We start from the raw sequence: 13,162 nt of genomic DNA on the forward strand, positions 1-13,162 counted from the left end.
CACTTGGTGCAGTCACCAGACAACGACAGAAGGCAGGGGAGTGCAAAGGCCCCGTGGTGGATATTATCAGAAATGCACACAGGTCACACACCGGGAGCCTCGTCTCTGAGAAGGTCAGGCAGTGATGGCAGCAAGCCTCCCAGGCCTCCCTTCTTTGAAGTTTTGTTTGTGGGGAATAAACCAAGCACACCTCGAAGGTGGTTTGGGGGATGGGTATTACCCTTGCTGTGTGCTGGAGGCCGTATCTCAAGGTTTCCTTTGCGCCTCCCAAAAATTTCATCCACGTCCACAAGTGGATGCTAGCCACTTGCCACATATGCACAGCATGGCTTCAGAGCAACAGGAGCAACCTGGGGCTGGTTCAACTCTCCTCCAAGAAGAAAAAGGACATGTTGTGTTTCTTCTCGGTGCTTGAAACCTGAGTAACTCCGAGCAGCCAAAGCCTACAAGTCGCACCTCCCTTCTCCTTTTCGCAACAAAGGGTGCAGCATAGAGACAGCAACAAGGAGGCAACAATATATAACATATATACATATAACGAACAGGAAGGATGCCAAGAAGACAAAACACTAACAGGAAAAACATGAGTAAGGGGAAGCCAACAGTTAAAGCCTTCAAGGCTCCCTCCTCCAGCCCTTGCTCTGTTTGGAGCCTGTTTTCCTCTGGGGGAAGAAGAAGGCATGAGGATGCGTGCCTGTGCTCACACACACATACACACACACACACACACACACACACACACACACACACACACAGAGACTGCGTGGTCCCTGTGCACAGCCCCAGCAGCAGGCAATGTCCATGTTCCCAGCACAAACATGCTGCCTTCCTGAGGTCCCTGGCAGAATGTAACCTCAGGGAGTGAGCCTGTGCCTAGCAGGGAGGACATGAGCCAAGCCAGGATGCAGCCAGAGCTGAGAAGGGCAACAAGACCCAGGAGAGGCTTCCTTGGTGAAACAAGATGCTTACAGTGGAGTCCCTGACTTGAGGTGCCCAACACCAACCCACCAGCAAGGCATGGGTTTTCTCAAACTTGAGCTCCACAACACGTGCCATGAGCCCTCTTTTGCTGACAGCCCAAACAGTTTCTCCTCAGACAACTTACACAAAGTCCTCTTCTTTCCTCTCCTGGTCAGCCCTGCAGATGGGCCGCCTCCACAGCAGCAGGGCTTCTCAGTGCACCCCAAGAAAGCATCAATCAGCTCACTCATGAGGAAAAACCTTTTTACCAAGAAGGTGACCAAGACCAGAGACAGTGGAGGCTCTTCCCCTGGAGATACCCAGTACCCAACCGAACAATGTCCCGAACAAGCTGCTCTACATGACCACACTGTGAGTATGGTGCTGTACTCGCCACCTCCAGAGGTGCCTTCCCACCTCAGCTCCTCTGCTATCCTGTGCTGGGCACAGTCAGCTTAGGGCAAGGTGCCCTCTTTGCAGACACTGATAGTCCTGGCTATGTGAATCTCATGAAGACTGAAGACACCAACAGCAGGATTGCTCAGTTCATCACACACAAAATGGGATCCTAATTGTAGACAATTCTAGATAATCAGGGCCAAGTAATTTGTTAAAGACAAAAAAAGCAGGATAAACATACGCAAAATGTATCGATGAAGGACCAGTGACTGGGAAGTGACATGCTCCTACAATATCTTTTAGAGCCAGATCCCACACAGCCTCCTACTCCCCTCACCCCACTCCATCCTAACTTTTCCCTTTGATCTATCATATCTTACACCACAGGGCTTACAAGGGGGTCAAGGGAACCTGTGTGTCAGAACAATCAGTACTTTCAAAGACCCCAAGTGGAATTGATGTATCACAACCTCTGCCTTTGTGCAAGCACCCAATGTCAGGGGAACAACTCTGCAATGCCAGGAATGCAGGAATGCGCCGTGTCCAGCAGAGCTGTGCTGGGTGTTATGACATACCTTTAATTTTGTGATGTAATTCGGTCTACTGACCTTCTCCCTCTCTAAGCACACAGAACAAACTCTGCCTGCTTATATGTCTTTAACCTAACTGAAAGGATGGTTCAAGGCCTGCCCTGCTCCTCCTTTGGCTGCCAGCAAGGTGGTTCCATCCCTGCCCTTGGTAAAAGACATGCCTGATCACATCTGATGGTTGCCATTGACTAAGGGTGTGCCTACTTTTTTCTTCCCTTCTTGCTTTTGCTTTGTATCAGCTCCAATGCTCGTAAAGCATCCAAGACAGGACAGGCTCACAAGCTGCCTGGTTTGACCCCCTAAACCAGCAAAGAAATTAAAGGCAGGGGAAGCAGAAAGTTTTCTGCTCAGATAGCAACATCAGTCACCTGGCTGGGAGAACCTAATGAGCACTGAAGCACATGGAAGGAATCATAGAATGATTTGGGCTGGAAGGGGCCTTGAAGATCATTGAATTCCAATCCCCCTTGCCAGGGCTGGCAACAAGACTCTGCTTGTAAAGAAGTTAACCCTCAGCAGTGAGAAGAGGGAGCCAGCAGGACCTGCTGTGGGCAATATCAGGGGGTCACACCGGGTCTCAACTTCATCCCGAGACCATCCTTATTCTGTACTAAAGCAGATGGACCCTTGAGAAACTACACTCATCTCTTGTCCACTACTTCCCTCCACTGACCATTTGCAGAAGGTTGTAGGTCAAACTCCATAGCAACACCACCAGCATCACCTGCCTGACACTGGGAGCTGGAAGGACAGCACATCTGGTAACAAGGCAGCTCTAAAAACCTCAGCTGAAACTTTCTTCCCACAGAGCCCTGGAAAAGTTAGGGTAGAGATGACTCAGGAAAGGACAAATTCCTGATCCAAACAGCACTTTTGTTTCAAAGCATAAGACACGTTTTAGCAAAAGAAAAGCCTCATTTTTCTTTTTAAACACAGAGGAAACAGCAACAATTTTCTCCCCAAGCTTCACACTGAAACAGCTGAACCATTTTGGCTAAAGGCTCTCAAAAGTAATTCAGCCAGAGGCAATGCTCAGCATGGAAAAGTGCAGACTGAAACAAAAATAAAATCTTGACCTGAAGACAGTAATCGAAAACAGGGTCTCACAATGTGAATTGTCTTCTGTTAAAGGTGGGGCTCGTTGCACCCACTATTATTAAGATTGTTCCACATTTCCCATTGTCTTATTTTCTCTTTGTTCCTCCCTCTAAACACATAACAAACAGTAAAAAAAAACCTCAAAGGGTATTCGACTTCAGTTTCCTTCAGACAGACACGCCCTCAGCTGAAAAACACAGCATTTTCAGGGTTAGTAGTAGGATGTTTCATGACCCTGTCAAAAAAAACAGAAACACTCTTTGTCTAATTTACTGCCCCCAGTCACAGGTTTAGTCCTGCATGCATAGAAGGTAAATACTGCTTTTCATCCTGGTGGCAAGTATGACTGCTTAGAGACACGATGAGTCTTAACTCCTGCAGATAGGTTAACAAATAGTAAGAAAAAATTCACATGGTAAGGAAGAGAATAATTCAGTATTTTCCAACCTGGCTGCTAAAATGATTGCAATGCTTAATGGAATTATGTGTTTCAGGCTATGCTTTCTACAAGGAAGCAATGAAAAAAAGATTGAAAAAACACTGTGATTCCAGATGAGGAAAGCAAGACCCTGGGAAGTGAAGGCAGGATTGGAGGACAACCCTTCTGGGACAGTTCCTGGCATTACTAGATCATCTCCCTGTGTTTAAGGTCTTATGTGAGTGTATGTGTGCACACAGTGGGGTTGCTCATCCCTTTTGAAGGGGTGATAATATTTGCTTCTGCTTTGCAGCCTAATGAATGAAAATTCAGTTACTTGAAGTCAAGGCTGAAGAAGACACTGGTGGTGTATCCTTGCCTGCAGATTACATCACTGGAGATGGTGATCCGTACCTGGTTTGCTTGGCTTTGAAACAACCCATAGAGAAGATGACTGTGGTCAATACAGAATAAAACAAAAGACATATGGACCAGATTCACACAAGCACACATCTGCCAGCAGAATTCTCTATCAGCCACACAGAGAGACAGGATTCCAGCAGATGCAGTGGAACTGACTTCAGGTTCCAACAAAGTCAAAAATAAATTGGCAAATACTCACTTCTACCACAGCTGATGTGGGTGCATTTCCCTCCTCTAATAGGAGTGCTGTGTTACAAACATACCAGTCCTACTACACCAGTAAATCACTTCTAGAATTAAAGGATCGGAAAGAATCCAGGGTTATTATGCTTATAAGAAACCCAGGCATTTGACAGCATAGGAAACAACCTGTCACTAAAAAACAGTGTTCAGCTCATGAACCACACTGAAATCCATTTTTGATGTGGTGAGATAATCTCTGCTATTCTAACATAAATGGGACCCAAAGAGGTCCCTTCGAGGAGCAACTCTGCAAAGAGTTTCCTGGCAGGAAGACAAATTGTCTCACATTCAGAAAGGAAATGAGAGCATTAAAATGAAGAACCTCAACTTCTTCCAAAATAAGTTATCATCAGGGAGATAAATGGAGCCTCAGCAAATCTCTCCTTTGGTGGCCTTCACCCTGCAGGATGCTGACTCTTGTCCCTCGTGATGAGGATTTAGCACACAACTTCCTGAAGTGTCCATCACCGCAACCTTGGGGCAGCATCTGCATGCTCCATGAGACCTTCCTGTGCCCACTCCAGGTCCGTGACCTTCCACTACAGCCTGTCTCTATCAAGCATCACCTTCTGAGCTCAGGCAGTCACCCACAGATTGCTTTTCGCTTCAGGAGACCCTGCTTCCCTCTGTCTTGTTCAACCTACTCTTTGCCCTTACCCTCCCTCTCCCACGCATCTTGGCCATCACAAAGGCAGAATCTGTTCATTGCTGACCTTATTATTTATGGAATTCTCCCAACCACATCATGCCCTCGCCCAGCCTTCCCGAGCAGAGAGCAGGGCCAGGCAGCACGTGAGCTGCCCAAGGTTCAGCCGTCACGAGGAGGAAGCTCACACAGCTCCAAGGAGGAATAAACCTCTGGGCTTGCATTTATTTATTTTTCCAGGAGGAAAGCCGCTCTCGGTGGGTGTGTGCGTGCATGTGTGCGAGTGTTTGTGTCAGGACAATGGGAAAAAGGACAGCGGAGCAGAGCTGCCAGGAAACAGTCGGCCATCTGCCCGTGCAGAGAGCAGTTTTTCCTTTCCTTTTGTACTGAGAGGAATGTAGCCGAGAGCCGCCATCCATCCGCCCGTGCTGGGAGGAAATCTGAGCGACTTCGCCTTGCCAGGGAGAGGAAGCGAGGGGGAGAGAGCCAGCCTGGCCCCTGTGGTTAGGCGGTCATTGCACTCACGGCCAATAAAAGCCCTACCAAAACCCCCAGATCCTAGGGAAAAATCACTCTTCCTCTTCCTCCTCCCGCCTTTCACACGCGGTTTGATTCTTTCCCCCTGGCAGGGCGATCCCAAGCACAGGACGGGGTTTGGAGGGCGATGGCCCGGGGAGAGCAGCACAAGGGTTCCCCAGCACCGACAACCCGGACAAGAAAGTGACACAGAGAGAAAATCAACTCACATCACAGTGTTGCTTGTCCAATCACACCCTCTCCATAAGCAGGAATTTGGCAACCTGAGCACAAAACAATGCCAAGAGCGACCCTTTGCTCTCACAAGGCTCCCCAACCCCAGCAAAGGGCAGAGCACAGGCAGCCAGCCCGTTGCAGGTAACCATCCATACATTATCAATTAATAAGCCATACATTATGCCCCAGAGGCTTCCGTACAGCTTCTCATCATAAAACTTGGTAAGAGAGGGCAGGAAAGATCTGATCTCCTGGTATGGTCAGGCAAAAATGCTGGCAAAACATCGTGATAGCTTGGTGGCACATTCCTCTGCCACTTTTTTGTGGTAGAAAAGCCCCAGGGAAAGAAAGAAGTAAAATAGGAAGGGTAAAATTTTCAAAAGTGACGACATGGCTTTGAAGTTTAAGACCCATTTTCACAACCGAGGATCAGATTTTTTTTTTTAAACAAACATTCATACTAGGCGTGCACTTACACTTGCAATTCCATCTCTTTATTTTAATTCCCAAATAAGTCCCAGCTTTGACTGAATTAGCTCCACACTGCATTCATGTGGTGCTTAGGGACACGGTGTGGTGGTGGACTTGGCAGTTTTAGGTTAATGGTTGGACTCCATGATCTTGGAGGTCTCTGCCAATCTAAATGATTCCGTGACTGGAGAAGCAGCTTACAATTTTCAAAGAATTGTAATCACACATTCCTTTTTCGCCGACTGCAACAGGAGACGGGTCTAGGTATGGCTGGGAAAAATCAAGAGCACATTTCTGTACACCTTTGTGCACCTACGCAAACTCTGCTGCTCACCAGGTGCCAGATCCAGCTCCACAGAGCTGGCAGAGCTTGCTAACGTGGGAGATGTCTCAGATAACAGATCACAGTCCTGAAAAGGGAACTTCCAGAAGAAATAATTAATCTACAGATGTCTAAAGAGCTTCTTCACATCTGGAAGCTAGGAGGACAGACTGACACAGTGATGCTGTAAACCTCAGCATGTCCAGGTCAGATCTGAAATGACACGTGTGCGCCCAGGCCCTTTCAGAGACACAACACAGGTTTCCACATTCTGTTGTGACTTTTTAATATATATCTTCTTTTTTGTTTTCCTCATAAAAACAAAAACATTGGTGTAGCACGGTGTGTGACCTGAAGCAAATTCCTTGGTTGTTTCTCTCTTGGTGGGATGAGAGACAAAATGAGAGGGAAGACAGAGACTTGATGAAAATCTTTTTTTCACTATGAGGGTGAAAGAGCTCTTTTCACCATGAGGTGAAAATAGAAAAATAGAGCTCTGGAACAGCCCTGTGGTTTTCAAGACCCAACCGAGCAATCTGGTCTGAGCTCAAACCTGAACCTATTTGAGAAGGAGGCTGGAGTACAGGACTCCTGTAATCCCTCCAAACCTGGATTATCCTATCATAACAGATAATGAATTATGTAAAAGTGAGTAATCACTCTCATTTTCTCTGTGGAAAATAACAACAAAAAGTCCCTTTCAAAACATTATAACTAGACATTTTCCTCCCCAAGTGATACTTTTTTGCCTTCCTCCAACTGATCAGCAAGGAAGCAGTAAAAAATAGCTGCCAAAACAAGATACAAAATTATGCTATCCCTAACACATTTCCACTGTCTTTTGTCCCTAGTCATTCTGCAGTGCCTAACAAACCTCAACAGCTCCACGGAAGCTATTAGGGAAGCTGTGAATCCACCAATGAGGCTGCCTTGGCAAATACTGATGAGTGCTGTAAATTTTCACTCTTAGAAAAGGAAAATATTTTCTTCCCTATTTCATTCCACTTTCAGAGAGATCAGGGTACAAATTTTTGAAAAGCTTAAAGTTATTTCATAACTAAATTAAAAACTAACCAACCAACCAACCACTAAACAAAAGTGGGAAAAATTGAAAGCATTTATTTGGGAGATTTTTTTTTTTCCTTTGCTGAAACATTCCTTTGGGCTTCTTGCAGCAGAAAACCTGGAAACTGGAGAGTTATCAAACAAGCACATGTTCACTGCTCTCTTCCAAGGGATGTGCTAAAGCCAATACATACATAAAGGACTTTAATTTCCATTGTTTACTTTCTTTGACATACATCACACTGCAGGATAATAGAGCAAAAGCAGAGGACCCATGTACAATTGTCTCCATCAGTCCTTATCTCACAAGTGAAACAGAGTTATTTGTACATAAGCTTCCAACCCAGAGAATGTGCATCCAAGTTTTGTATTCCAGGGTAACCACCAGGGCATACTCCACCCAAATGTTTGGATGTTGTGCTGGACTGGGCCTTGATACTGTTTATTGTGCACAGGAAAAACTCATTACTACAAAGCAGCCAGCACTGACTGCGTTTCACAAGGGGCACATTTTATAAGAACAAAATATCAGAGCAGGAATCTTTTGGAGTCAATCCCTTTGCAGAAGCCCTGTCCCCTGAACTGTTCAATAAACCTCATCATCCCCTTTCATCTAAAATGCTCATAAAGATGCCATTTCCAGTCCAGTGCAAGGGGAAATCCCAGCTGCACCGAAGGTGATGGCAGTGATTATGGTGTGGCTTCCATTTCGCCCTCCACATTCACCTCATTTTGGCTCAGCCCCAACACAGATGTACCTACAGAGACATAGCCCCCTCTGCTCAAGTCCACACAACCTCTTTGGATGGGGTGGGACAACTCTTACAGGTTCTCATGTGATGTTAGAAGAATAGAAAGGTTTCCTGCAGGGCAAGAGATGAGGTCTCCCATGGCAGAGGGCCAGCACTAGAGTGACCCACCTGGTATAGTGCCCTGATGATTTGCAAGTTCCTCTGTGAAATTTCCACCCCCACCATCCCAAAAAAATCAGTGTTGTACACTCAGCTTTGGAGATCTGGCTCAGGAAAGAGGCAGTCTGTAAATGTTTATTTTTTATCCCCTCTGTAGAAGATGGCCATTGCAGCAAATGCACAATTTCCATAGATTAAATACTCTGTGAACAGTCCAGTTAAATCACAGAATGCTTTGGGTTGGAAGGAACCCTAAGGACCATCTGCAATGGACAAGGACAACTTTCACTAGATCAGGCTGCCTGAAGCCCATCCAGCCTGGTCTTGAGCATTTCCAGGTACAGGGCACCCACAACATCCAGGGACAGGGCACCCCACTGCAGTGCCTCACCAGCCTCACAATAAGGAATTTCCTCCTGACATTTAATCTAAATCTCCCCTCTTTTAGATTATATTTTTTAAGATGTTCCTCACCAGAACCACATTCTTTATACAAAGGCAGAAGCTGCCCAGAGCTGCCTCAGGTATCTGCAGTTGAATACAATGTGATATTTGATAAGAATTGTATTTTCTTTACTGAAAAACAGAATGTCTACAGACATAACTGGAAAATTAAACCTAAACTTGGTTTTTAGGGGAAATTCCCCAAACATTTTCTTCTATTTGAAGATGAACAAGAAGAGCTTAAGTAATACTGCACTTGATTTACTTCTTGCTTGGTAAGAAAAATGTTTGGCATTCAAGTAGGCATTCTTCTTGCCATCTCTTTTGCAAGTAATAACTCAAATGTTCAGACTGCACAGCATCCACTTAATAAAAATCTTCCCTAAGTGGGTTCATTGAATTAATATTAAAATGATAAGTAAGTCACAGGAGAAATTTCAGCCCTGGAAATAGGTTCGCAAGGAGTTACCTTTGCTTATACACCTTCCCAAGCACAAAGAATATTAGAGACGCACAGTGTTTGCAAATATAGTTATCATATAAAACTAGGAATGCTCCCAAGAGGTGATTTGTGCTCTAAAAGTACTCCTCCTCCTGAAGCAGCATCTCACAAACTCTGAACCACAGTGTAAAAGTGCCTGTTTCTCTTACCTGATCAGAAATGCTCCAGAAAATGATTTATCTGGTCAAGATGCACTCACATACCTGAAATGCAGCTGCATGGTCTCAGCAATTCAATTTGCATGAATCACAAACAGGTTTGAGTGTTGCTGGATGAGTAAATTACTTGTGGTTTCTGACTAACTTAAATAATTTTTGCCAAGTTTGATCTAAATTCAGTATGCCCCCGTAAAACCCCAAACCCAACAGAGAGAAACTTCCAAGAAAACATTTAAGGTAATCTGAAGGAAGCTTAGAAGAGTCAGGTTCTTTACTGTGAATGACATTACTTACTGAAATTTAGCTAAACTGAGGGGGTGTGTGTTAAACCCTCCCTTTACAAGGAGCTGAAACACTATTTAGGCTTTCTCTCCTTCCTATTTATTTTACTGAAGGGAAAAAAGAAGGGAAGAAAATAGATGGGGCTACCCTGCCACCTTTCTCCAAGTAGTTAAATATATTTTTTTTATTCAATCATGAAACTAAAAAACCAGTATCATAAAATTCCTTCCAAAGCATAAAAAACCTCCTAACTTCACTTTGAGGCTATTGCTCAGCTTAAGTTAATGGAGCAATGACAGGGATATCACCTTGTTCTTCTGGGTAACCTCATCCACACAGGTCTTTCTGTGCTTCATCACTGTATCACCAAGTCATGCTGAACCTGTCAAACTACTGCTTAAGAAAAGGTGCATTATACATTTGTCATGGAGTGACATTCTTCTGCTTAATTCTGCATTCAAGGATTTCAAAGCAAATCACACCAAAATCTACATTAAAAATACCCCATTGTTTACATGTTAAAAAAAAAATAATTACATGTGCAACAGAGACAATGAAACAGCTGAATCTGCTTTAGTCTGTCAGGAAAAAAAGAATGGGTTGGTGATTACCTGTTTGCAGGGAAAGAGAGAAAGAGGCAGAGAAAACAAACTCAATGTAATCCAAGGTCAGGCTTGATTTTTCAAAAAGCAGATCTTGATCACTAGCCTGAAGAAAAAATAAAACACCCCTCAAGGCTCTCTACAGCTTCCTAAGGAGGGGAAGTACACAGGAAGATGCTCAGCCCTTCTCTCTGCTACCCAGTGATAGTACACATGGGAATGGCTCAAATCCGCAGCAGGGGAGGTTCAGACTGGACATTTGGAGGCATTTCTTTACCCAGAGGGTGGCCAAACATTGGAACAGATTTCCAAGAGAGGTGGTCAGTGTCCCATGTCTGTCAGTGTGTAAAAGGCATTTGGTCAATGACCTAAATAACATGCTTTAACTTCTGCCCTGAAGCGGTCAGGCATCTGGGCAAGATGATCACTGTGGGTCCCTTCCAAACTCAGTCTTGTCTAGTTGATTTTGTTAATAATAAAATAATAGTAATAATAGTAAAATTCTAATGTAAGGCTGTCTTGAATATGGATGGTGAGAGGGACTGGGTGAGACATCTGGGAACACTGGTTTGAAGGACAGAAAAAGACTGAATTGGTATTCATGCAGTGGTTGCTGGTCAGCTGGAGTCCTTGACTGCTCTAAAACATCAAGTTCCTGTTTCTGATAATGTTTCCAGATTACTTTGGATGAGAAAAATGATTTTACCCCACACAAATAAACATTAAGCAAGTGGAACTGAAGCAATATATTTATTACATGTCAGAATAAACTATTAAAAAACCCCAAGCAACCAAAAAACCACCTCAACAAATTCTGACAACATTTTATGAAATTTGTGCCTTTTAGAGGTGATCCTAATTTTCCTTGAAACATACTCAAAATTGTCTTTGACTAATGGAATAATTTATGAATTTAACAGGGGCAAAACCTTGGTTTCCCACTGAATTTGAGTAAGCTAAATCATTCTATAAGGAAAGTTTCCTGCTGTGCAAACAAGAGGACACTGATGGGGCAAGTTTTAGCACAAACTAAGAAGCAATAGCTGTCAGTATCCTTCACTACCACAAGTACAGGGCTGTTATGTGAGAGGTGACACCATGGCAAAACTTCAACCTGGAGGCACTCACAGTTATCTCAGGGGACAGAGACAGAAATCTGATGCAAAAACAGTTACCATGTGTTGGTTTTCCAGTAGAAAACCTCTCAGGCTTCTCTCAAGAGTTTGACAAAGCTGAGAAACAAGAGCCAGATAGATCAGGGCTTCTGACATTATCTGGAAAAAGCTCAGTATCTTACACATTTCCTTACAGTCACAAATTGTCTTGTAGAATTTGACTGGGGATTGCTATACATGCAGCCTAGCATGTCAAGGCAGGGAAAACCAAATTCTGAGTTACTTAATCCCAAACTCTCTGAATTCAAGGAAAAAGCTCTCATGGACCAGTAGATTGTGGAGGATGCTCCAGGGTCTGGTTTTGGCTGAATGCTAATTTTTGAAGTGCTACATGTGCTGGTGCAGAGACTTCCGTCTCAGTTTTAGTAAGAGGCATTTATTTCTCTTTGCTACAAAGCCACTCTGAGCTCTGGATAACTCAAGACTCAACTCTTACCCAAAAGCCCTGTGAAGCCTTTGGGATCACAGCACCCTTTGCAGCTGAAACACATTGCATTTTTGCATGTAGAAAACACACATCTGCAGGGGCTTAATGCTTTTAAAGAGAAATCTCCAGTAGTCTGAAAAGTCTCTGGAAGCTCTTTCCTTTTTAATTTAGAAAGGTGGCATTTGGCTGACACTGGCAAGCAAACTTGTATTTATGAAGTGCCCTCTCAGTGTCCCGTGAAATTTGCCATTTCCCTCCATGACAGTCAGCACCATCTATCACGAGGACATAATCCCCTGAGACAGGAGAGCCAGCCCCTTTGCTGCTCTCCTCTGCAAACAGATGTGTGCACGTTCCCCAGCTCTGAAAGTCACGGCCGCTTTTTGGCAGAGAGCTGCAGCAGCTGCACATCTGCAGAGGGGAAAAGCTTTCAGCAAAAACTAGAGCGGGATCTCATCCTCCCCCCTCGCCTGCAAAGCAAGCTCAGCATTTGTTCCTCTCCAGATGACACCCCGATGGGTTGATTTAATCATTCACACATGCATGCCTATCCACAATGCTGCCAAAATACCAGGCCTGTGACAGCATCTCACCTGAACTGCTCACAGCAACAGGGCTTATCAGCAAGCGCTTGGCAAGGGCCTTGCAGGGTAAGAAGACAAAATCCACGTTCAAGGGCGCTGCTAAAACAAAATGATTCTACAGAATACACGTGGGTGAGTGGGAGACCTCTTGTGATGAGGAGAACACTTAAGCACACGCTTAATTTTAAGTCTATGCTCAAAGCATATTGCTACCTCCAATTAGGCTGCGTGAAGTCCGGTTCCAAACTTCCCAGAGCAGGAATGATGTCCTGTACTGGGAGCCAAAGCACTTGGATGGGTGGATTTAAGCATGCACCGAGACCTACATGTCTGCCTAAACGATTTGCCAGAATGGGGGCACAGTACAGAATATTTAAATGTGGCAGGATTGCAGAAACACTTCACCACTTTTATTCCCAAAGGGAAATCTAATTAAAACACAGAGCATCTAGCCATTTAAAGTGTCTCTGATTACAAAGAACAGCAAGTCCTTGCCCCCTGAAACAGTCTCTCCAGTGGACTGCCAGAGTCCCCAGTAAGTTTCTGGAAACACAACTGATGTGCCTGAACTTGGTCAGGAGCCATCCGCTCTCTGGGATCTGTAGGATCAGGAGTCTCAAGGTCTGGCAGGGTCTCATCCAGAACTCCTTCAACCACTTCCAAGTGAGGTGGCACCTTTCCCCACTCAA

At 44.7% G+C, this 13,162-nt stretch overlaps 1 protein-coding gene across 3 annotated transcripts in view; it reads right to left on the reverse strand.

Moving 5' to 3' along the window:
• Positions 1–13,162, reverse strand: part of DENND2A (DENN domain containing 2A) — a 71,996-nt gene that overhangs the window by 53,134 nt on the left and 5,700 nt on the right. The window lies entirely within an intron of this gene.

The sequence above is a fragment of the Pseudopodoces humilis genome, chromosome 5, assembly GCF_049639895.1.
Source record: "Pseudopodoces humilis isolate 2021_Gansu_Grassland_sample_001 chromosome 5, ASM4963989v1, whole genome shotgun sequence".
Lineage (NCBI taxonomy): Eukaryota > Metazoa > Chordata > Aves > Passeriformes > Paridae > Pseudopodoces > Pseudopodoces humilis.